Source organism: Mesoplodon mirus (assembly GCF_964341445.2).
Source record: "Mesoplodon mirus genome assembly, chromosome: 5".
Lineage (NCBI taxonomy): Eukaryota > Metazoa > Chordata > Mammalia > Artiodactyla > Ziphiidae > Mesoplodon > Mesoplodon mirus.
In genome coordinates, this window is record NC_138980.1 from 22367088 (window position 1) to 22394916 (window position 27829).

Consider the following 27829-nt stretch of genomic DNA (forward strand, 5'->3'; position numbering starts at 1 on the left):
TATGTGTGTATATATATTTATGCATTTTTTTCAAAAAAGGATAGTATAGAATTTCAATAATAAATAATTACCATCTACATCACAGGTTTGTATTAAATAGTTCATGCTCCTCTTTTCTATCTAAAATACCAAGAATGTTCCCAAACTATATTCTTATTTTTCTTCCAGTGTTAGTGATGGTTATATTCTTAGTTCCTTATCATTTAGAATGATTGAGTCAGAATCATTCTGAAAATAGTTATGTCTACCGTCATTCAAATTTCCCAAAGTTAATTAACTCTGACTTCTCAAGCTTTCGTTATGAGATCTTATTTTCAAAAAATTAATCTATTAATTCTTCAACATCAACCTCTTAATGTCTTTTTAGACTTTGAAACATCTACCCAAAGCCAGTCCCTGAATTCTAATCTTTCCAGTGGTAAACGTATGATGAGGATTGTACTTCACCCTGCATGTAAAAAATCCCTGCTCATATTGATACAAGTTCAGTATTAGTCAACAAGGTCTTCCTTCATTTTATATTATTTTTCCTTTTTTGCTGGACAATTAAATTCTTCATTGTTTATTTTAAGAACTTTTACAGGTGAGCAAGAAACATGGTGGATGTTGACTCTGCCATCATAATGTATCATTTTAGTTTCTTTATTCTGCATCTTCATTCTGTACCTCATCCATAATTCAGGTTTTCTTCCCAAATTAAAAGATATATTAAATATATCAAACCCTATTTATTTAATAATTTTAAAAACAAAATGTGGTTTATATTTTGTAAATTATTAAATACACTAGGTAATGTAAAATATTAACTTGCAATTTTATGGCTTTTCCATGGAAAACTAAAACCTAATAAATCTATTTATGTTTTTATAGATCATTTGAGGTATAATAATATAATCTAATAACTGAGAAATAATAAAATGTATTTTCCTCTGAGTTGTATCCTTATTAACAGTGATTCACAGATTGTATGTTTCCATATTTGAACTATGATTCACTTATGAAAGGTCACAAAAATATGACTGCTTGCTAAAACAGTAGATCCTCAACTGTTTTTTCTTAAGGACATGGTACTAATTGTGCCTGAAGAGTATATTCCACAGGCAAATGTGTTCAGCAAATGTTGCATACTCCTTAGCTCCCTCTAGGAGATTTATAATATGTACTCATACAGCCCAGGTTTTAAGAAATTCTGGAGTAAAGAAACTTGTTTTTCTTGTTTAAAAGCCATTATCAAATTAATTTGAACACAGAACACCATTTTCATACTATCCATGCCAATATGGGAAATGCTGAATTAAGATCCCATCAAACATAATGTATTGAGAGCCTAGATACCTCATTTCCTGTATGCACACTACGTGAATTAGAGAGAACTTATTTTTAGAGGAATTATTTTAAACAATATTATGTTTTTGTCAGAAAATGTAGAGTCTCAGATATTTTATAACTTTGTGATATGAAGTCGTGTGCTAAATAGTAAATAAGTTTGAAAAATAAACTCTCTAAAGTGTTCAGAGAAATAATGTTGGACAGAGCTTTAAGATTTGGCCAGTAATCATTTCTAGGCTAGCAAGTCTTCTGTAAATTGTCCCTAAGCTTTACAAGTCAACTGTGCTATAAATCTTTCTACTTAGCTGCTAGAGTGACAACGTTTATCTAGTAGCTATGTGTCTTGATCAAGTTCTGAAAAGAGTATTTTCCAGGGTATATGAAGTTGAAGGTTTCACAAAATCAAGGAACTGCAGATTAGTTAAAGAAATTTTGTGAAGTGCTGAACTGACAAAATCTCATTTAGGAAGATTGGGTAATAACAATAATCACTACCAGTTGTTCAGTGTTAGCCAAGTGCCAGACAGTGTTCCAACCAGTACTGATCAAGGGAAAAATGGGAAATTTCCATTTGGGCTGACAGTGATAAGGTGCCACACTGTGTTTTTCTCATGCCATCTAAAATATGGCTATTTGTAACTAGTGCCCCAGAATGATAATCTGAACTCAAATGAAATTATAATGTAACTCAGCACCTTCACTGTGTGAAGATATAATGGGGGAGGGGAGAAAAGAGTGACAAGAATTTTTAAGCAGATTATTTCTGAATTAGACAATTCTTCCATCTACTTTAAGCCACATACTATGTTGCTTTGATATATTGCATTTTGTTGTAATTGAGAAACAGTATCCAGTGTCACAATAGCATCATGGGAATTAAAGAGGATTTCACTCTCTTCCTCCCTGCCAAGAACCCAATTTGAAGCCTGTATCCTCCTTAAACTAATAAGTAAAAGAAGATTCCTCTAGGATACTTCATTACTCCTTCCATCTTCTCCCATTTGGATCATTAACCATTTGTTATATTTGTCCATTGCTAATGGTATTTCTTTTAGAAAACTTTCTGAAATAAAGTTCCTTTACAATACTATAATTTTTATTACTATAAAAGTTATTTTAAAGCTTTTTGAAACTTTACCACATCAGTCATGAGGAACTATTCCTGGCAATCCTCTATCGATGTGAGACCACAGTTATAATATTCTAAGAAAAAAATTCTGCCTTTCTGATTCAAAAATAATATTTTAAATATTATCAAATTTAATTTGGGTGATGTTGTTAATGTCAGATTGAAAGTAGTAGATAGGTTTCTTTCAGAGTAGGCTATGAATCTGGATTTGCTACTGTATAACCTATCTGTACTGTACAACAATTGTTAATTAATTGTTAATTAATTAAGCTGTCCATGATATAGGCCTAAGACCAGAGCAGAAATCTGAGCACGGTCTGAGTTATAACCTGACCTTACCACTTTTTAATGGGGAGGCCAGAGATAGATCATTTATCCTCTTCCAGCTACGGTTCTCTCATTTGTAAAATGAGGCCATTAGTTGCCATATATATCTGAGAATTACAGTGAAGATTGATTTTATGGAGCTTTATAAACTCTCAGTGCTTTGTAAACTCAAAAGAAGTATACACACAAAGGTGTTGGGTAGTATTAATACTAATTCTTTCTTAAAGTAGTTAATTTTTAAAATATTAATAGTAGGATATGCCAGAGGACTTCTTAAAGTTTGTTTCAATCCCACAGCTCTAATGCAACTCCAGCAGAGAGTCCACACATTTCTTATGGTCTATTTAAAACAAAACTGATCCTAGATGGTCTTAAAAAAAAAAAAAGCATCAAAACAAGAGTCAGGTTCAAACATTATCAATTTAATAACTGACTTTTTTTTCTTAAGATATGTGTCCTTGTTAATGTTCAAATAAAAAATGTAAAATATAATTCAGAAGTACACAGCAAACTATCTTCACCTGGGGTCAAAACAGCAAAAATTTCCATCTCTTCATTATCATCCAGCATTAGGTTCTTTCACATCATTTCTGATGCATGGTTCCAGAAATTCAGGAATGCCAACTAGAAGTGAGTTTAATGTAAAAAGTTACTATTCTGGGACTGATTGTGTCATTTTTTGGAAAGTTCCTTTTAAATAAAAAGCAGACTATATTCTTCTCTAATATGATTTAATTAAAATAAGAAGAGGTGACTATTAAAAGAGGCACATATAAAAAACTTCTGTTTTGGAGAATTGAGTGTTCATAAATTATAGTCATTAAAGAGGACTTATGAAGACTCTCAATCATTTAAGTGATTCCCATTCATATTTTTTCTCAATTTTTTTCTATATTTCCCAAGTTTAGATGGTATATTTGTGTTCTCAGGCTGCCATAACAAAATACCATAGATTGGGTGGCTTAAAGAACAGAAATTTATTTTCTCATAGTCTGGAGGCTGGAAGTCTGAGATCAAAGAGCTAGTATGGTCACTCTCTGGTGAAGGCTTTTTTTCTGGCTTGTAGATGGCTACATTCTCACTGTGTGGTCACATGCCTTTTTGTGTGTGCATGCGGAGAGGGAGAGAGAGCAAACTGCCTGGTGTTTCTTCTTATAAGGACACTAATCCTACTGGATTAGTACACCACCCTAAAATGACCTCCTTTATCCTTCATTAATTCTGTAGTGACTCCATCTCCAAATACAGCCACACTAGGGCTTTGGGGCGTCAACATATGAACTTTGGTGGGACATAAACAATTCAGTCCAGAAGAGATGGAAATTCAATACGAAACTCTTTATTTTCTCCTTTACATTCTTTCATTCGGTCCTCTATTCATATAGGCCCAACAATCAAAATCTACTATACGCTAGGCATTTTGCTAGATTCTAGGGATTAAAAAAACCAAAATAGTAAGTCATGGGTCCTTAAGGAATCCATCTTCAATATGATGACTTATATATAAACAAACGTGAAAACTATGAAAATTCTCTCCCTTGTGAAAAATTCAGCACATAGGTGAATTCTATGATGAGGTAGAATTAAATCATCCAAACAGTAGAGTTTGTAAAATAAATTCAGATATCTCTTTCTAGTCAAGATAGAATATTAGGTACTCTCCCATCTGAAAGAAACACAAATCAAGAAAAAATATATAAAACTATGGTTTATCAGGCAATGCAAGACAGTGATCCCAGAGAAATGGGAAAAATGAAATGAGTCCTACAGTTTCCCAGTTTATTGCCTTGAGAGAATTTCCAGGTCATTGCACAAGGAGGAAAACCTCAGGCAGAGTCTGGCACTCACACTGGCCATTAAGAGTCATACCTGTCCCCACTAGGCACACTGGAAAACCCCCTAATTCATAGGGAATTGTACAGAGTACCCAGTAATGTGAGCACAGAATATTCCGTAGTGGACATAATTAGCTCTAGGAATGCACGTTTCATACCAACTAAGAAATCTTTGTAGCAAGATCCAAAAGGGTCAATTTCCAATTAATTTATCTAAATTCTAGAACAAAACTCAAGAATATAGAAATTCAAAAATATACAAAACCCAAAATGATACAATTTACTATGACTAGGATCCAATGAAATATTACCAGTCATGCAACGCAGGAAAATATGACACTCCTATCATGAGGGAAAAACATCAAATATAATCCAGAACAGACACAGTTTTTAGAATTAGTAGACAAGGAAATGAACAGAGTCATTATAAACACAGATGACCCTTGAAAAATGCAGGTTTGAACTGTGCAGGTGCACTTATATGTCAATATTTTTTAATAGTAAATACTCAGGGTTGGTGGTTGGTTGAATCTGAAGATGTGGAGGAACTGTAGATATGGAGGTCAGACTATAAATTATATACAGATTAACCCCTATAGTTTTCAAGGATTAACTGTATTTCATACATTGATATAGGTTGAAGAGGTTGAAAATAAGTGGAGAGAAATGGAATATATTTTTAAAGTACTAAATTAAACTCCATATGTAAAAATTTTAATATCTGAAAGGAAAAATACACTGGATGAAACTAATGACAGATTAAACATTGCATAGAAAAAGATTAGTAAGCTTGAAGATATTAGAACAGAAAGTATGCAAAATGGAACCCATAGAAAAAATAAATTATTAAAAAAAATGAAAAGAGGGTCAGCAGCTATGGAATGATCTTGAATAGCCTAATATTTGTGTAATTGGAAACTGTGAAAGGAGGAAGATGAAGAAATACTAGTTAAATGTATTCCAAAATTGATTTAAAAATTGTCAACCCACAGATCCAAGAAGCCCAATGAATCTCAAGTACACACACACACACACACACACACACACACACACACACACACACATACATAGGGCATGAAGAAAATGACACTAAGGTATACAGTAGTCCAACTGGTAAAATCCAGTGTTAAGGAGAAAATCTTAAAAAAATGGAGAGGGAGAGGGAATATATTACCTACAGAAGAACAAAGATAAGGATGAGAGCAGATTTCTTTTCCTGTTGAAACAATTCATGTGATGAAACAGTACAGAAATAACTTTAAAATATGAAAAGAAAAATATTTCAACCTATAATTTATACAAAGCAAAAATGTTTCAAAAAATGAAGACAAAATAATGACTTTTTCAACATACAAAGACTGAAGTAATTCATCACCATCAGATTAATACTACAAGAAAAATGGAATAAAGTCCTTCAGGGAAAAGAAAAATTATCTCAGATAGAAAAGTGTATCTATATAAATGAATGTAACTCATGGGTCAAAGAAGGATTTAAAAGAAAAATTAAAAAATATTTTAAATGGAATTAAAATGAAAATAGTGGATATCAGAATTTGAAAGGTGCTGATAAAGCACTACATTGTGGGGAGTGGATTTACAGCATTCAGTTCTATTAGTAAAGAATAAATGTGTCAAGTCAATTACCTCAGTTACTATCATAAAAACTAGGAAATTAAGAGCAAATTAAGATAAAAGTAAACAGAAGAAAACATTAAAAAGAAAAATCAGAGAGAAAAATCAAAGAAACAAACAGAAAATAATAGAGAAAACTAAATGAAACCAAACTGGTTTTTAAAAAGATTAAAAAAAGAAAAAAAAATCTTCAACGAGATTGACCAAGAATAAAAAAGGAAGACACAAGTTACCAATGTCTAGATTGAGAGAGATGTTATCACTACAGATTACATAGATAGTAAAAGGCCACTAAAAGAATATTATTTTAAAAATATTTATGCCAGTAAATTTTACAACTTAAATGAAATGGCTAAATTCCTTGGAAGACATAAATTTTAACAGCTCCCTCTCAAAAAATAGTCTATAACACTGTATTGCATAAACAAAAATGGAAAAATTCTAAACAAAATATTAGCAAAGTAAATACAACACATAAAAGGGATAATCCATCACAACTAAGTAGAATTTATCCCAGGTATACGAGATGCATTTAACATTAAAAAATCAATACTACTCACCTACCAACAAACTAAAATTCTAAACAATATGTTCATCTCAATAGATGCAGAGAAAGCATCTAACAAAATCTAACATATATTCCTGATAAAAACTCACAGTAAACTAGGAATATAGGATAATTGCCTAAACCTGATAAAAAGTATCTACAGAAAACCTACAGTTAACACTATACTTAATGGTGAAAGATAAAATGCTTTCCCTCTATGATCAGGAATAAAACAAGGATGCCTAGTCTCACCACCTGTATTCAGTATCGCTCATGATGTTTTACTCTGTGCAATATGGCAAGAAAAATAAAATGCATCCAGACTGAAAAAGAAGTAAAAATTTTCTTAACAAAAGATAACATACTCATGTATATAGAAAATTTAACAGAATCTGCAAAAAGCTAACAAAAATAATAAATGAGTTTATCAGGGCTACAGCATACAAGATCCATATAAAAATCAGTTGTATTTCTACATGTTAGAAATGATCAAAATGAATTTTTAAAAGGACCATTTGCATTAGCATCAAAAATATGCAAAATATTTAGGCAAAAATGTGACAAAATATGTGCAAGATCTGAAACTTTCCAAACATTATTGAGAAAAATTAGGAAGGCCTAAATAAGTGATGTTTTTATGAGTCAGAAGACTCACTATTATTAAGGTGTCAATTCTCCTGAACTTAATTTAATGTGATTCCAATGAAAAGCACAGCAGTTTGTGTTTTGTTTTGTTAAACCTGACAAGCTGATGCTGGAGTTCATATGTAAATTCAAATGAGCTAGAAAACTCCAAACAACTTTGAAAAGAGGAACAAAGTAAGGAAACTAACATAACCTGATTTCAAGACTCATTATAAAGGTAAAAAACAAAACAAAACAAAACAAAAAACAACATTGTATTAGCTTAAGTTAGACCAATGGAATATATGGAGTGTGCAAAAGAGACCACACATATATAGAAAACTTATTTTGAACACAAATGCAAAGACAGTTCAGTAGAGAAAGGACAATCTTCTCAAAAGTAGATGTTCTAAAGTTTAAAAAAAAGAAAATAATTTTGATCACTACCTTGCATCATATGAAAAACTTAAAATGGATTATAGACTTATATGCAAAACTTAATACCATAAAACTTCTAAAAGAAATCATAGGAGACATAGGCAAATATTTCTTAGATATGATATTGAAAGAACATTTCACAAAAGAAAACAGATAATAAATTAGAGTTCATCAAAGTTGAAAACATTACTTTATCAAGAATCAATATTAAAGATAATGAAAAGAAAAGCCACAGACTGGGAGAAAACATTTGCAAATCATGTATTTGACACTGGACTCCTCTCCAGAATATAAAAAGAACTTTTGATGCTCAACAAGAAAATAACCAGATATAAATTGCCAAAAGATATGAACAGACTCTTCGCTAAAGATAAACAGATGGCAAACAACTAAAATTAAAGACTGGTCATACCAAACATTGGTGAGGATATGGAAGAACTATACCTCTCAGAAAGCTGGTACAAATGTAAAGTATAATCACTTTGAAAAAGAGTTTGGCAGTTTCTTAAACATGTAAACCTACATCTATCAGATGATTCAGCCATTTCACTTCCAGGAATTATCCAAGGGAAATGAAAGTGTATGTACATAACAAACATGAAGGATCATGGCTTTACTTGTAATAGACAAAGATGGGAAACAACCAAAATTTCCATCAACAGAAGTCATTCCTATTGATATCTCTATAATATAATTGTGCTATTTTTATGTGATGGAGTACTCTCAGCAATAAAAAGAAATGAATGAATGATATACACTAGGACATGGATGAGTCAAAATAATTATAATTATACTGAGTGAAAGAAGTCCCCCAAAAAGGGTACATACTTTATGATTCCATATATATATGAAGTTTTAGGAAGTACAGACAAATCTGTGGAGGCAGAAAGCAGACAAGTGGCTGCCTGGGAATGGGATGGGATGGGATGGGATGGGATGGGATGGGATGGGATGGGATGGGATGGGATGGGATGGGATGGGGTGTGGTGGGATGGAGAGAAGAGTGAAATGAAAGGATTACACAGGTACAAGGATACTTTTGGATCTTATCCTAATTTTCTAAATGTTTCCTGAGTATGTACTTACACCAAAACTTGTCAAACTGTATACTTGTATATGTACAAACTATTATACGTATGTCAATTATACAGCCATAAAGCTGGTAAAGATTAAATATATTATTGTAAAACCCTAATTGCTACATACAGATTTTTGCTTCAGTTTGATAAATTCCATTTTGTCTATTTGTCCTATAAGCTATATGTTCATCTCATATTTAGATTTATACCTAGTTTACTTTAACTACACTTTTTTAAAGAAAAGTCACTTCTATGTTATTTTTCAGAAGAACAAAAACAGCACACTAAATCTCATGCATTTAAATGTTCTTAAATATGTTTAGTCTAATATTTTTTTAAATAGTGATGATTTTCCAGGTTTCTTCTATATATTTACTGATTTTACTTCATCCTCAGTAGCTATCTGTGTCAGTGTCCACAACCACCACCTTCACTTTGCTGTGAAACATTTCAAATGTTGATTTCAGCACCAAGGTAACATATTAAGGTTTTCTTAACATTTGCTTAATTTAATTCTAAACATCTAAAATAAATATCTATAGAACAGCATTAAATATAATTATATAAAATATGTATAAAATATGTTTATAGATATTAACATATATTAATACGTTAATATTAATTTACCAAATGGGCAGGGTAGCGTTTCTTTCCAGGGTCTCCATGGGGAGGATCCATTTCTTTGGTCATTCAAGTTGTTGGCAAAATTCAGTTCTTTGCCATGGTAGGACTGAGATCCCCCTTTCCTTCCTGGCTCACAGCTGAGGGCCTTAATTGGCTTCTAGAGGCCATCTGCAATTCTGGGCTTATGGTTCCCTTTCTAATGAGAGTCAGCAATAGTGGGTTGAGTCCTTCTATCATGCTTTGACTTGATCGTCCTTGTTCTTTCATCCCTGATCCACTCTTCTTTCCTCTTCTATGTTTAAGGGTCCATGGAGTTACACTGGGTCCAGCTACATAATCCAGAATAATGTCCCTATTTTAAGGTCTACTGATTAGCAACCTGATTCTATCTGCAACCTTAATTCCCTACACATATGTCTGTGTATATATGTGTGTGTGTGTGACATGTATCACTTAGTAGATTAAATGAGATCCTGCTATCAAACATATTTAGTTTATAGTAGTCACTCTGTCAAATGAGAATTTCACTCTTCCTCTTTTATACTGAGAAGGGTGACCAAATGTTTTCTGTTTTTTCTGAAGCTGATAAAAAATAGTTTAAGCCATAGAATAAACCAGTGTTTGAATGTCCCATGAGATTCTTAATTTGAGTGTTGCTGAAGGAATAAATGTTCTTTTTAAACTACCTTTAAACAACCGACAGAGTTGTCTCTTTGGAAAAAATTAATTTTAAACTTTCTATTTAGTGTATTGCCTAAATGTAATTCAGAGTGATTTACAACCTTAAAACTCCATAACTGTGATGTTAATCTGCTGTCAGATGAGTGTTTTCCATAATATTACAGTCTTTTTCTTCCCTTAGTAACACAGTTTTTCTTCATAAGAAAATGAGGATGGCTAAGCATTAATTTTGTGTATAGACTGTTTATCCTTTCATTATAAAATCTACTCTTGAAAGGAAATAGAATTCAATAAAGACATTTTTTTACATTTCTAAATTTAAATGCTTTCATGATTTTCATTTTATCTAAGAGATTTTAAGCTGCTTCCTTAAAGAAAAAACTAAGAATTTGGACAGAGTAGCTAACCTTGGCCCACAGTTAAGTTCAAGTCTGAAACCCCATATCTGATCAAGAAATGCTCAGCAGAGGTATCATTAGTTTTCACATATTGTTGGCAGACAAATGGCATTTTAAAAACCAATTTTCAAGCATGAAATTTTCTGGTGTTTCTAGAACATCAATCAGAATCTACCTATCCTTTTCTCTTTTTCTTCAGATCTATGTGAACAATGTCTCTCTTTTCTTTGTGCAATTTCTTATTGCCTATTTAGTTTTCTGCATTTGAAGGCTATTTTCTGAACAAAGTCTGAAGCATAATCACATTTTATGTAATATAGACTATAGCAAAGAGAAATGTTTTACATTTGCATTTTCTCTGAAAAATGAAAACCAATGGTATAACTGTCGTCATTTAATTCAGAGTGATACAGATTGTGTTTTTAAATAAACATTTTGGAAACAAAGCAAATGAAGACATAATAGTGTCACAGTATGATGGATGTCTTCTAATACAATTAAATTGATTTTTTTAAATTTGAAAAAGTGAATACTTGCTCATAATTTAGATATAAGTATTAAACATTAAGTATGATAATAGGAACTTTTTTGTGGAGAGATATTCTTTCAGATCCTCACAAACCACTTAATAAGATGAATGCTCATGTCATGTCTTATCTTTATGAGAGTATATGCAATTCTTGGTGTAAGACAAAACCAAATCCAATTGAATATGCTTTGGATTATTAGAAAAACTGTTGCAGCCAAGTTTTAGGATTAAAAAATAAAATTTAAAACAAAAGATCTTTAACATGATTTCAGATTATTATAAAGATTTTCAATGACAATATTTTATACAATTTTTCCTTCTCTTAAACATTATTATTTATGAGTTGTGATTTAATTAAGCAACTGTAATGAATTAGCTGTAACATGATCAATTTAGTGTTTTGATTAAGATAAGTAGAGATTTTTAGAGTGACATCTATAGAATTACAAATTGGATGCAAACGCTCATGAAATAATCAATGGGAAAGAATTCTTAAAAGTCTAATCCATGACTGCTAAAAGAAGAGCTGAGTATTTCACTTTATTTTCCCAAACTTCCACTTCAGATATTAATTACCTTCAGTCATATAATCTTTCATTTTCTACTTTGAATTGCTTTTCTCTTTCTCTAAATTTTGAGAATATATTTCTAGAATGGTTGGGATAATTGAGTTGACCTTGCTATGACTGGTTATTTTATATTGCAGGACAGATCAAATACTCTTGTGTTTCTATTATAATCTAGTTGATTATGAGTTCCTTTTTTTCACCTTTCAACATCTGTAAAATCAGGATGTATCTAACAAGTGCTGTAAAGCAGGTAACTGGCATGATGTAGCTGTCTTTACTTCTGTATGTGCCTCAAAACTTACAGAATGGTCATCAGCAGGTTAGGAGAAAATCCTAATAATACTGGAGAAATTTTTTAAGAAATGCACAAAAGACTGTCTTATGTGGAAACACAAAAATTTGTGACTAAGAACCTAAAAGTGATTTGGGAATGTCAGATTCTAAATCTGAAGAAATTTTAGGAATAGCTTAACCAATTTATTTTGTTTATTTTTTCATCTGTATACACTATTTTGACATAGATAAAAATCTCTGTCTATGTAAGTCTAAAAGAGCTCTTTCATAATAATAATAAAAGTTATAAGCTATGAGAAAGCATAGTTTAATCGGCAGTGTTTTTAATAGCACATAAAATAATTTTAGACTCAACAATTATGACATTTTGATCAGAGCATTTAAGGGATTGTCCACACCTCTTCTGGTTGACAAAAGTTTTAAAAAATGCCATTTTCCTATTCAAAAATTGAACATTCCATATAGTTAGCAAATATATTGTTCCTTATTCCTTTTATTTCCTCTGTATTCTTTTTGCTCCCTGTACATATACAAAAGTATATAAATATATTTATTTACAAGGCATTTTACAAACACTTTTGAAATTGAAAGTTCAAAAAGTGTTTCAAATGACTATTTTGAAATTTGCACTAAAGTAGACTGTAGAGAAGAGAACGTTAAAGAGACAAATGTGGGACATGTTTAAAATTCTACTTCACTTGTCAGCTGGTTCATTCCATTTCATCATCGGACCTGTTGAGGCCTGATTTTGGTGGAGGAAAAGTTAGAAAGGAGTAACAACTACCTTATTTACATGGAAATAAAACATTTTACTTGGCATCCTGATTTTCAAGAATTCAGTGAAAATGTGAATAAAATGCACATCTTCTTTTGCTGACCCATATGTCAATTACGTATTTTAAACAGCTTTGTCTAACATAAAAATCAAAGTGTGCTTTTACTACCTTTCAAAAAAAAATCTACTACCCTAGTTCTTAATTTTGCAATGTGAAGTAATAACAGAAATTCTCAGGAAGGAAAAAAAGAAAAGAAAAGAAAAGAACCCAGAGGATTAAACAACCAACATCCAACCGAAAAAAAGGAGGTAAACTGGTATCTCAAGCATCTGCATACTGTACAACTTTCACCAATAGCTGTAAGGCTGGAATAGCCCCTGTATAGTGCTGACAACAGATCAATTACTTTTCCAATGTAAGAATTTGGTTGATCTGCTGGAATTTTGTTGTGGTGGTCTGTTTGTTTTCAAAGAAATGTTATACATGCAAGCTGAGGTGTCTGCAGGTACAATTTTGCTCACCCAATTATAGATGGTTGCCAAAATTAAAGACAAATAATGATTCATCATCCTTGGGAATACGGTAAGTAGAAAATGAATGCTTGCCAAGGAATATTTCTCACCGTATTTCTCACAACAGTATGTTTACTTCAAAGCAAAGTGTAGGAAAAATTCTCGAGAAGATGCCAATCCAAAAACAAAGTCAATTCAGCACATCAGCTGAAAGAGACACCAGGCCTGAATACAGTACCCAGAGAGGAAGTGCATAAAAATACTGGAGGTATATGCAAATGACCTTTTCATAGCTGATCACAGTAATGACTTGTCAGCCTTTTTACCTGTAGCACATTAGTATTATCATGTGTGCTCTGGATAGCTGAGAAAGCAGGGTAAGAGGAAAGCCTCTGGTTTCTGTTAATAGCAATATTTCCATTAGTTTTCAGTTTTACTTCATTTAATCCAGGATTTACTCAGTCAACAAATACTTATTAAATGTCACCTGTATGCTAGGTTTTAAGATATGCATTTTTTTTTAGAATGCATATGTTCTATTTCAGATTTTTTTCTATATTCTATTTTAGGTTTTTCTTAAATTAGATCATCATTGTCAAACCATTTTTGAGGAAAAACACCTTCCCTATAAATTTCTTTCTCTTAATTTTTCAGAAGACAAGTCTATAGGACAGAATTTGACTTGTTCCATAAATATAAATCAAGATAACTCACTGTATCTACCTTCCAAAAAATAAGTAGTTAACTGTCAGAGTTACCCTCCACTTTGCATGGAAAGAGATCAGATCAGGAGTTTAACGGAAACAGGTACAACTCAGCCAGTAAGTGTCTTTAAAATGTTTATGAGAATTTCTCTTGAGTACTTAATTGCTCAGTTTTAAACTTCCTTCAGCATTTAGCTAGGGCACATAAAGCTGTGAGTAGGCCTTGAAAAACAGTTTTGCTTTTGGCTCAGAAATACCTGGAACAGGTAGAGATGAGAAACGTGTGTTGAGTCTATATTGGCATTTCTAGGATATTATTTCTTAAAGATATAGTCCAATTCTCTTAGTTCTGCTAACTTTCTACTAATGAATATATTGAATCGTCCATTGCAGCAAAGCCTTTGCATTAGAACGTATGTATAGACAAAACAGAACTTGAGAGGTTTGCTTTCAACATCTTTTTTGTACAGCTGCCTTTGCACTTATCAGTACTCTGAGACCTCTCATCCCAATATACTGAGAGTCCTTGAGACCAGGAGTCTCAATTTCCCATGCCTTCCAACAGCTGTACTTCCTAAACTCATACTTCATCCTTTCCCTTCTATTCACTTATTGACACTTTGATTTCCCAAGTATTATTGAGAACCTACCAAATGTCAGCTACTGTGTTTGTGGCTTAGGATATAAATATGAATAAAACTTGGTCACCAGTCTCAGGAAAGAGAGAGCTTCATAGACTGGTGGTTACAATATAATATATTTAGGACAATGACAATGATATATACCAAATAAAATTAAACTACAAAAGAACAATAGCAAGAGTGACCTAGAGAGTCAGGGAAGGTTTCCTAGAAAAGGCTATACTTGAACCTATTCCGAATGACAAGCTTTTTTTAAGAAAAAAGAGAGAAGGGAATTTCAGAATATACAACATAAATAGGCACAGAGATTGCATAGCATAAGCTACCAGCACACTCATGTTCTAGTGAGGGTTCTCATCCTGGCTTGCAGAAGGCTGCCTTCTAGCTGTGTGCTTGTATGGCCTTTCCATGGTACATGCACAGGGAGGGAGGAGGGAGAAAGATTTCTTCCTCTTCTTGCAAGGCCACCAATCCTATCATATTTGCACCTCACCATTATGATTTCACTTAGCCTTAATTACCTCCTAAAAGCCCTATCTCTAAATTCAGTCATATTGAAGGTTTGGATTTCAGTACATGAATTTGAGAGAAAGGGGGGCACACAATTCAGTACATAGCACTCCTTAATATAGTTCATAGGTATAATAGCAAGATGAGTCCCATTTGCCTCTATGCATTGATTCCTAGACTAGTGAATTCTGACTATGAGAAAGAAGGCACCACCTCTTGGCCCCTTGTTTCATATGTATGCTATACACTATAGGAAAGCTCCCTAGCTTTGCAGGGCATTATCTCCCAACTGCTACTCTAACCCACACTTCAGCAGGCCATTCCAATATTCTACATAGCTAAATGCTATATGGAGTAAGACACGTGGTAGAACCCATAAATTTTGTGGGCATGAGCCATTGCTGTACTGCAGCTTGCTACAAAATGACTTTTTTTTTTAACATCCTTATTGGAGTATAATTGCTTTACAATGGTGTGTTAGTTTCTGCTTCATAACAAAGTGAATCAGCTATACATATACGTACATCCCCATATCTCCAATGTGTAAATACCATGACAATAGCAAAATCATTTTCTAAGACCATATAAGGTGGCATTGAAAAAAATCTGTTAAGGTAAAGTGTATGACATGTGAAAATATATCTATTTATATAAGGACAAATGGCTGCCTCCTTCATGAGAGAAAGTCTCCACACTTCCACCAGATGGCAAGGGGAGAAAGCTGACTGGCATCTAGAGGAAGGACCATATTGTCTATCAAATTACTGCAAAGATGCTTTGCAGTAGACATTCCGTGAGGATATTTCCATGAGAATATCTTCACATTCCACTCATTCAGAAAGGCTCATTCACATATCCATGATTCAGACCTCCTTGTCATCATTCTTCCATTTTTCTAGCCAATACATTAGCCATTGCACATAACTCAGTGTACCTTGAACTTGTCTCCTTCAGTTTGGCATGGACAAACAATGTTCTGTCACTTCTCAAGGGGAAGAATTTTTCTTCAGCATTGCTTTTAGGTAGGATCCCTCCAAAGAAAGGCTGTGGCACTTGATAGACTCCCACTGCTCATGGGCTCATGGGAGTCTGAGCAGTCAGTCATGCAATTATACTATTCAGACATTCTTGACTTAGCATAGGATGCTGTAGTGCACATCCATTTTTTGGATTCTTTTGATTAAATAGCAACCATTTCAAAACGGGAATTTCAAATCATATAGTTGTGATTTGAAATAGTTATGATTTCAAATCAGATAGTTATATGTTGCCCATGGTCAAGTGTTTAGACACTATCAGAGCCTAGCAGAAATCTAAAATCTATTTTTCTAATGGAGAATAACTTTTGCCATAATAGAATCTCCCATTGGAGTTTGCCAGGAGTTCCACTCAGCATTTTCAACTGCCACAGACATGTTCTATACGATTAAGTTTGCTGGGTAGGAGGTCTAAGTGCAGGGATGCTCGTACTACAGCCTTGAGGTAGTACAGAACCTTTATTTCTTTGTTCCCAATTTAAAACTGTCTTCTGAATTATTTAGCTAAAAAGTTGAAGCTGCACAAATAGATGTGATGTGTATTATCTCCAACACTTAGAGTTTCATCATATGTCACTTTCTTTGTAGACTGTAAATGGCTCTGCAACTTATCTCTCACTTTTCAGAGGTCTCTTCTTTCTTTTCTTTTTTTTTTTTTTTTTTTGAGAATGTCAATTGGCACCTTAGTGTTTTCCCCAGCTTCACTGAGATACAATTGACACCTGATTTGGCAGATAGTTTTTGGAGTTTATCTCCCATCCTCTAGCAATTGCATGCTTTACTAAGGTAATTAGGGTTCATGCTACTTCCTATCTGATATGTCCAGTTAGTATAGCATCCTCAATATAATAGCCAAATGTAATGGTCTGTAGGATGGCCAGAAAATCAAGGTCTCTCTGGTCTATTATGATAGAGAACAGATCAGAAATAATCCTCAGGTTAGACAGTAAAAGTATATCGCTTTCCTTGCCAGGTAGATGTAAATGGCTTCTGATTATATTTGCTGGTAAAAATAAGAAAAAAAAAAAAAAAGCTATACCTAAAGCAGTATATTAGCACCAGTGATTGGATACAACATCTGAACTGTAGCTCTTTTGGCATGACTCCTTCTTAAATTTGAAAAACCCAATCATACTCCAAGACCCATCTGTCTGACTTTTGTGTTAGCCAAACAGGAGAGACAGATGTGAATGAATTAGGAATAATTACTCCTGTTTTTTTCAAATTCTGATGATGTCACTGATCTCCAAAATTTCCCTAGGAAAGTAGTATTGCTTTTAGTATATTTGGGGGAAGTGAGATATTCCAGTAGCTTCCACTGTGCTATTTCCAACACTATAATGCACACTTCACCAACAGAGGAACTAATGTGGGTATTTTGGTATGTATTAGATATAGCTATTTTTACTATTTATTCTGGAACTAGGAAAATAATCACAATGAGTTTTACTTCAACCAAGATTCTGTTTGTCTTCTGACCTCTATAAACCACAAATCTGTCCAGTGTATTTCAAGTTATTAGAGGTTAGTATCAATCTGGTGCCAGTGTCCACAAAACTTAAAGGCAGAGTTCTATTCTTTGCCCAGTGCACAGTCACCTTCATGAATTGCTGCATGTCTCTCTGGGAGAAAATGTGGGGATGATTACCATGTGGCTGCATTGAAGAATGTTTCCTCCAAGAGAGCTGGCTTTATCCATAAATACAAACTGGTTTCCCCAGCTATCCTAAAGTAGAGCATTTCTGTGAAACATTTTGTGAGCTGAAACGGCATAAAGGGAAAAGTATTTCCCACTTTCTGAAAGTTTGCATGATGCCACTTCACTTTTTAAAAGACCTACATTAGTATCTCTTTTTGCAAACTGAAAGAAATCCAAAGATTTTTGCTTTTAATAAAAAATCTGTTACTTTTCCAATGTAGGTCTATTGTAAAAATGAAGTGGTATAATGCAAACTTTCAGACAGTGGGAGATACCTATATCTTGGATTCTGTGAAATGTCTTAGATCTAGAACTTGAGTAAGAGAATATAAACCCACTACAGCAATTTGAATCAGGTTTCTGCTCACTAAACCTAGAATTTTCCCATTTATAATTTTCAAAATGTATCTTAATAGCTTCTCCACCTAAATTATTCCTAGAGATCCTATGATCAACCATCTATATTTCTACTTGGGACAGTGCTCTTATTATGATCTCTCTCTGAAGTTTATTATAGTAATTGTCCCTACTTTTTGCTAACAGGTAAGCCTCTCTACTACTTCGGCATATCAGTATTCCACTACTGCCATGGAAACTGGGGAGTCCAGTTTCATAACAGTACCTCCCATCATTATCTCCAGCTTCCTAATGGATATTTACAGAGTTTTGAAGAGGACTTGGGGAAAAGTATGTCCCCCATGACGCCCTAGAGTAGAAACTAGGAATCGATTAAGTAGATTCCACATAGCACATTCATTCCAGCATTCTCTGAACCTTTGGACACCTTTCCTGTTCAGTAGGATCTACAAATTCCAGCATCTCAATTTCATTGACTATAGGCCTGCCTTTAAATCATCATCTTAGAATGCTACTCATATTCACTTACAGTGCTTAAATCAACACAAATCATAAATGCTGAGTGAATGCATTCATTTCAGTAAATTCAACCCATACTGATTTTGCATTTCATGCTGCTTGGCCTAACAACATTAGAGTCCCTCCCATTCATGCTCTCCAGACTTTTACTGATACAAATTCCCAGGATTCTACAGCTCTTTCCTTCTAGATTAGTATTTGCACTTCTCCATTTAAACTATGTTGGCATCTAGATCATCCTCTACCTGGAGGCCATAAAAGAATTGGGAGTTAGGCCTGAGAAAATTGGCATTCCATTGAAACACAACTTGCTCCAGCTTATGTAGACAGCAGTTGCTTTTATTAACAAGAAATTTCAGGTGTATTGGGGAATTCAAATTTCTCACCTTTACCTGTTTTCTTCCATAATGTGCCCATCCCAAAGCCCAACCTCCCACTCTTTTCAACCATAACAATTTCTTAGCATAGAGATATGGTAGAATTGCACAATTAATTTGCTCTTTAATTCTACTTAGGTTGTGATTAGGCCCTGAGCTTGATCCTATGTCTTTAGGAGATAAGACACTCTCCAAACTGCCTTTATAAAAGTTCCATTTGGGGGCTTCCCTGGTGGCGCAGTGGTTGAGAGTCCGCCTGCCGATGCAGAGGACACGGGTTTGTGCCCGGTCCGGGAGGACCCCGCATGCCGCGGAGTGGCTGGACCTGTGAGCCATGGCCGCTGAGCCTGCGCGTCTGGAGCCTGTGCTCCGCAGCGGGAGAGGCCGCAGCAGTGAGAGGTCCGTGTGCCGCAAAAAAAAAAAAAAAAAAAAAAAAAAAAAAAAAAAAAAAGTTCCATCTGAACATTGCAATTGGTATCCAAGACAATCAGTGTTTTTTTTTTCCTTTGTTGGCATTCTAGGAATGACCACAGAGGAAGTTAGAAAACCAACAGTGTGCAGTATTCCTCCATCAAAGTTAAAATAAACTATTTCAGAAGGATTGAGTAACCAACTATGTCAGCTATTGCTGGTGGGAAAATGAAAATGACTGAAATTTAACCTTTGGATTTAACAGGTTGTGTCATTATTGACGTTAACAAGAGCGGCTTCAGGGTAAAAGCCAGACTTAAGTGGAGATGGAGATAACAGTAGGAGAGTTTCTGGGAACAGTATTAAAATCATATAGTGTTTTCCTGTAACAAGGAGAAAATAAATGTGGTAGTAGCTAGTTGGGGGAGGGAGAGCAGTACATCATCAGCTTTTACCTGGGTGACTGTAGAGTTCTCCTTGTCTTTACCCTTAATCTTCTAAAGGGTTTTATCAACACTGCAGCCAGTATTTTGTATAAAAATCTCTCCAATGGCTTCTCATTTCACTGAGAGTAAAACCCAAAGTCCTTATAATTGCTTAGAGGGCCCTGCATAAGCTGGATCCTCATTACCTTTTGACTTTATCTTATTTTAGTCTACCTTCCCCACCCCTCTCACTTAATACTCTCAGTTAAACTTACTTTGTTTTTTTTTCCTCTTTATTACATAGCACTTACCATTTCCATCATACTATATAGTGTATGTTATTTAGCATTATTTAATGTGCTTGCATTTACTTATAAAGTTTATTGTTTATTACCCATCTCCTTCTTCTTATATGTAAATTTCATGAGGACTGAGATATTTGTCTGATTTGTTTACTGATGTGTCCCAAACATCTTCACACAGTAGGCACTAAATAAATATTGAATGAATAACCAAATGAATGAATAACTACTTTATAAAGTATAGAGCTCAAGAATTCAAACAATACCAGTGTGAGTAACAATAAATATCAGTATTAGACTTAGGTTCTTTCCTCCCGTTTCATGCTACGGTATGCCTCATTTGTCTGGCAGAATGCATCTGCTTACAGGAAGCACCTAATAGGGCCAAGAAAATTTCTCGAAATTCAAATTCCTCTTAAGACTTCCATTTTGACTCAAAAATGTTGTGATGAAATTTTCAACCTTAATTCTTATTTTACTCAGTCATGCACTTTTAGAGAGAGAAAAACCAGCACAAGGGACAAAAATTGAGGAGGATAGAAAATGTCCTCACAATATGGCCTTGAAGACATAATTGAACTTCTGGTAAATACCTCATTTTTGCTGTTTTTTGTTTTGTTTTGTTTTGCTTACCACAAATAGTAGCATAAAAATTCTAAATGGAAGAACTGGGTACACTGCTTTTCTTTAAGATCAAGCTACAAAATTCCAATGAAGCAGATTCAGCTATGGACTAATATGAAAAACTTTAGTTTCCTACAGTTATCAGTAGGTTATGTTGGGAATCTGGTACATATATTAATATTTTATTCTGATTATTTCTTTGCCAAACCCTTAAAGACCTTCTCATAGTTCGTAGTGTAAAGTTCAAGTTTATTGACATGTCTTACAGAACCTTAACCTTGTCCTTGCCCAGTTTGCAGCCTCATCTCCTGCTTCCCTCTTCCTTTCTTCCAACCACAGTGACCTTCTGAATAACATGTTCCTCTTTGCCTTTAGGACCTTCAGTTGCTATGTCTATGCTGAGGATGCTCCTGCCACTATTCTTTATTTAGTTAACTCTTACAAATCCTTCTGATCTCAACTTTAAAGTTTCTTAGGAAAGCCTTTTCTGACCCAAAGATTAAGTAAGGTCCCCTATTACATTTTCCTAAAGCACCTTCCACCTTCCCTTTATAATTTTATACATTTTGAAAGTATGTATTTATTTTTGTGATTGCTTGTCTAGTTTTCCCTCACCCAAAAGACCAGATTCTAGGTTTTGTGACCACAAGAACCATGTTTAATTTTTTTCACCACTCTTTTCATTTTACCTAGCATATACTAGTCCCACAATATACATATTAGAAGAAAAATGAATCAAGTTATTAACTAGATAACTCTTTCCTATAGCCCAGCTCTTGACTGTGTTAGTTGTCCCTGTTATGATCTCCATTATTACTCTATTTTTCCACTAGTTGGCATTGCACTTTATGACAATTGCATATGTGTACACACACACACACACACACACACACACATACACACACACACAGAGGACAACATGAAGGAAGAAAACATAACTGATTTCCTCTCTATGTTTTCGTTGAAGCCTGTAATACTGTTTGACACATAGTATACCTAGAGCTGTAGTTTTTGTTTGTTTCAACATTTCCCTCTTATGCCACAAATATTTCTTACTATAAACCTGTTTTCAGGAGAATCTTTGGCCAGGTTATACTTTAGAGTTGTTGCAGTTTAAAAGGTTAGAGTCAGTATCCAAATTCTGCCAAAAGGAGTTTTATTAATAAATGAAATAAAGTCAATATAATGAAAATAGGAAAATTGGTCTAAACTCTACATCCCAAATATCCTTAATATCATCTAATCCATAAAGACTAGATGGGCAAGAATGTATTAACTACTTAAAGTCTAATATAACTTTTCCTGTAAGGTCTGCCACACTACCTCCTACTACATGAGATGAGTTCTCTAAAATACAATTTGCAACTGTGCCCAGGGACAAAATTCGTGTATTATTCTTAGATCTTACCCTAAGTTAGTGCTTGATCTTCACCTGTGGATTTTTGCTACTCCCTAAACTTAATGATGTACTGAAGCAACCTCATATTGGTTTGAGAGAATGATCTCACCCTATAACAGACGAATTAAAGGATGGCATTTCTTTGTGGTACCTTAAACTTCTTCATTGTTATTTTTAATAACAATCATTGATGTCATTTCAAAAATAAAGTGTTTTAGCTGTGGGGAAGTCACAGAATCAAGTCTTTTTTTACACTCCCTACCACCACAGTTCTGAGAGGATATCAGTGATGCCTCAGAATTCTTCTCATCTTTGAATCCTTTTTTCTGCTTCCTTGTTTTCCTTAAACATTTCTATTATCTAGACAGGCAGAATAAGAACTAGTGAAAGAAAACACTATAATTCCTTTGTCAATTTTCTCCTGATTTGCTCTTCCTTCCCTCTTTTCACCTTTGAACTAATAAATCCACTAAACATTTAAATGTGCCCTGATTGAGTAAAAATATTAAGAAAAAGGGAGATTACAGAAAATACAAATGTAATCATCAAATTATTATTGTGAACTTTCTCCCTAGAATTGGGAACGAGACAAGGATGCAAGTATCCTCACTTCTATTCAAAATTGTATACTTTATCTAACTATCCAGTACAATAAAGCCTAGGAACAAAGGAGACAGAAACAGTATAGTGGTTAGATAAAATGAATGAAACTAGTATTATCTGAAGGCATGATTGTTTACATGGAAAATTCAGAAGAATCTACAAAAAAAATTTTAGAATTAATAAATGCTTTAACAAGGAGACCGCATGCAGAGTCAACAGACAAATAAATTGTATTTCTACATATTAGCAATATAAGTAACATTGAAATTTAAAAATAAAGTTAATTACAGTAACAGCAAAATATGTCAAATGCTTAAATAAATCTGACAAATGATATGCAATACTTCTAGACTAAAAACTCCAAAACAGTATGAGAGAAATTTTTAAAAGAGATAAATAAATGAGTAGGTATACTTGTACGTGGATTGGAAATTCAAAGTATAAAAATGTCAATTCTTCCCAAATTAATCTATAGATTTAGTGTAGTTCCAATTAAAATGCCAGCAAGGGTGCATATGCATGTGTGTGTAAAGGGACAACCAGGTTCTCATACCCATATGGAAATGAAAAGGGCTAAAAATAGTCAAAGCAATCTTGAAGAAGTATGAAAAACTTACTCCATTTATCAATATCTAAGATAAAATTACTGTGATTTAGACAATGTGATACCGATGCAACAATAGACAAGTTTACCATTTAAATAGAATAAAGAGTTAAAAAATAAACCCACACATAAATGCTCAACTGATTTGCAACAAAGGTGGCACTGGTGCTTTAAGATATGAATGATCTTTTCAATAAATGGTGCTGGGTACATTATATGAGAAAAATGTATCTGGATTTCTATCTCTTACATAACCAAAAATTAGTAAAAGATCAATAGCAGATCTGAATGTGAAAAGTAGAGTAATAAAGCTTTTAAGGAGATCAACAGAATAAAATTTTTATGAGGCTAATACGCACAGATTCTCAAATAAAACTCAAAAAGTGCTAATCATAAAATAAAAAAAATGATAACTGATCTTAAATTTAAGAACTTCTGTTTATCAGAAGTCACCTTTAGAACATGGAAAAATGTCACAGAATAAGAGAAGATCTTCACTATAAATATAACTGGCAAAGGACTAGTTTCTAGACCATATCAAGTTATCTAACAAATTATTAAGAAAAACAGAACTTATCCAATAGATGGACAAAAGATTTATGGAGACATTTCACAAAAGAGGATATCCAAATTACCAATAAATATAAGTAAAGATATTCATCTGCTTTGTGATTGTGTATCAGAAAATGCAGATTAAAATCACGTGATACCATAAAACATACACCATAATAATTAAAGTAAAATGATGGAAAATATAAAGTATTAGCAAGTGTTTGGGGTACCTGAAACTCTCATAACCTGCTGGCAGGAGTAGCAATTAGTAAAATCAATTTGTAAGTCTGCATGGCAGAATCTACCAAAGCTAAAAATTTCCACACATGATGACCTAACAATTCTACTCCTAGATTTATTAAATCTACTCTTAGATTTAACAAATCTACTCTAGATTTACTCCTAGATTTACCTAATATAATGTGCATATGTTTGCCAAAGATATGTATGAGAATGTTCAATGCAGCACTTATCATAAACCACCAAACTGACAAGTACCCAGATTTCTGTCATTGGATAAAGTGTGCTATATTCACAAAATGAAGCGCCATACTTCTACAATGAGAATGGATAATTCTCAACTACACAGAACAACATGGATAAATTTCAAACATATAATGTTGAGCAAAATAAGTCAGGAAGAAAAATATACACACCAAGATGCCATTCAGATATAGTACAAAGACATACAAAACTAATCTATGCTGTTAGAAGTCAGGGTAGAGGCTACTCCCATAGGTATAGTGACTGGAAGGAAACAGAAGCCTCTGTAGTATTATTGGTAATGATCTGAGTTATTTTTTTGTTTGTTTTGTTTTAGGATTTTATCTCAGAGCAATTAGACAAGGCTATTTAGCTAGAAATTCCATCAAGCTGTATGCTCATGATATGTGATCATTTTTGGATGTGGATTAAACTTCAACAAAAAATTTTTAAATATTTTACAAATTTAAAAGGAGAGGTTTTATTTATTTTTTTCATCATGGGGTACCTAATTTTCATTGTGTAATATATTTCTCTTTTATGCTATTGTATATATTTTTCTTTGAATAATAAGGTTTTGTTTTTATTAATAGACAAAATTCCAATCCAAGCTGTGCCGCATTATACACATCTTGTATTATATAACATGAGAGAGAGAGTACAAGCTATTTAATTCTGATATTTCCATTTCTGGAATAAAAACCAGAAGTTTCAGATTTAAGTAATTTTTATTAGAACCACCCATGGCAAAAAAGCAGGCCCAACATGTGTGCCCCAAATTATTCCTGTCATCACTCTTTTCAACATACTCAGAATACATAATCTTTCACTTTTATGACAGAAATGCATTAACTTATTCAATTTTGCAAGCTTTAAAAATATTATTAAATATTTAAAGCAAAGACCCATCTTAGAAAATGTTATGCATATTTCTCTAATAGAAATTTTATACTGAATTTCTCTGAACAAGCAAGTGGACTTTCTTTTGAAAGAAGGAGGGGAAAAACCCACAATATTCAAAACACAGAGACCATAAACATATCAATATATACTGTGTTATAAAAATTGAGATTCGAATTTTCATAATGATATTTATTTAAAATTCACATAAGTTCATGTTCCCATGGACTACCTACCTCAGTCTTAGGTAGGTGTTATGCCCCTGGTTGTCAGGGATGGGAGACTTCTCAGTAATCTATCTCTCCTCTAGAAGTAGAAGGACTCTTATGGTCTCAGGACCACAACAGCAGAGATTCCCCACTCCACCAGCCACAAATATTCAATGTTTGATATACTGAAACCACATTTTTTTATATCTATAAAAAATTACTGTCCTGGTATGTAAACTAGGAACCTTGTTAGGTCAGATGAAAGGGAGTCATTGGGGTGCCTCTCTTTTATAATAGAAGCATATCATCATTTTCTGATTTAATAACTCCATCAAATACTTCCACATTATACACAGTATTTCACACATAGATACCCATGCACTCTTTCACATGTGCACACAGAAACATATACACTAAAAACATAACCCCAAATAAACGAATCAAATAAAATAACACTATCTTTCTAACTGTCTTGACATACTTATGTTACTTCATTCATATTTCTAACTCAGATATTACTTGTAATTACCAGATTCATTAAATTGTCACTATTGGCTTTGTTTTAGGCATTATCACTATAACACTAACCAGAATACCACCACCAACAACTGGTTAATTATTTTTAAGATCTTGTATTTTATTGACTACATCAGGTACATGATACTTCCTGACAATCAAGTAACTTAAATTTTGAAAAACAGGAATCTCCAAGGGAAAAGTGAATGAGATTACTGGCTTTCCTGTAACAGATGCCAAATGCCATACAAGCTAGAGGAAACATTCAGCTGAAATTTTAAATAAATGGCTAAAAGTTGAGTGTGATATCTCACATGTATAGAAACTTGGGATGTTAAAACACAAGAGGAACTGACATCCACTTAAAGGCTCTTTTCCACAGGATTCACTATATGTTCTCAAGAAAGACTGATAGAGGACAAGAGTCTTATTTATGATGCAAGCCTAGAGGATGAGAAAAACTAGTTACTGTGGAAAAGACACAAATCCTCACTGGGATTCTTCTTCCTTATATGTCCCACAGAACAAAATTCTAAAGCATAACAAACACCGTCACCCTCAGGCCATAAATAAAAACCCATTACAGCTAATGGAGGAGGAACAGCAGCAAAAAGCAGTCCCTACTTCTGAGGTAGGTGCAGGAATATATTCTGAGCTGAGACCATAGGAGTCCCTCTACTGCTGGAAGAGAGATAGGATCATTGAGAAGTCTCCCATCCCTGAGAACCAGGGGCATAACTCTTGCCTAAGACTGAGATAGGACCACAGCAGAAGAGATTCTCCACTCCACCAACCACCACGAACCTAGGAAGGGTTATGTAAAGAGTAACAGCAGTCTAACCCTGGGGAAATATCAAGAGAGATAAATCTTCTCTAAAGATAGGTGTAATGGGAAGACCTAAAACTAAGGGTGGAGCAAACAATAGGAAAACTCTCTGGAAGATCAACCCCAACCTAAACACAGGTAACTCAGAGGCATTTGTAACCTGTGGTACACTGAAGGCAGGCAAGCAACAAATCAGATCTAGCTAAACCCTTAACTAAACTGACTCAAACTTTGAAATTAAGAACAGAAAAAAGAAGGTGTATACATTTCCAAGCATGAATATTATTTACCTAATTTTCTGCTATTCTATGTAAGATACCTGGATTTCACCCCCAAATTACAAGACACACAAGGAACCAAGAAAAACAACACATGGTGAAGAGACAAAGCAATCAACAAAACCAGATTCAGAAATGAGAAAGCTGTTGGAAATCAGACAGGGAGTTTAAAACAAATTTGGTTAATACATCAAAGGCTGTAGTGGAAATGGCAGACAACATGCATGATCGTATGGTAAACTATATAAAAAAAAAGAACATAATGGAAATGCTCAAAATGAAATACACATTAACACTGGTAAAGAATGTTTTCAGTGGTCCCACCAGTAGATGATACATATAAAGAAAGAATCAGTGACTTGAAGATAGATCAATAGAAACTGCCCAAACTGAAATGCAAAGATGAAAAAATAAAAGATTAAATTTAAAACAGAACAGAGTATAGTGAAGCCAAGGACTGTGGGAAAATATAAATCTAACATACATGCTAGTAGATCTATAAGAGGAGAAAAGTGAAAAAAATGGGGCAG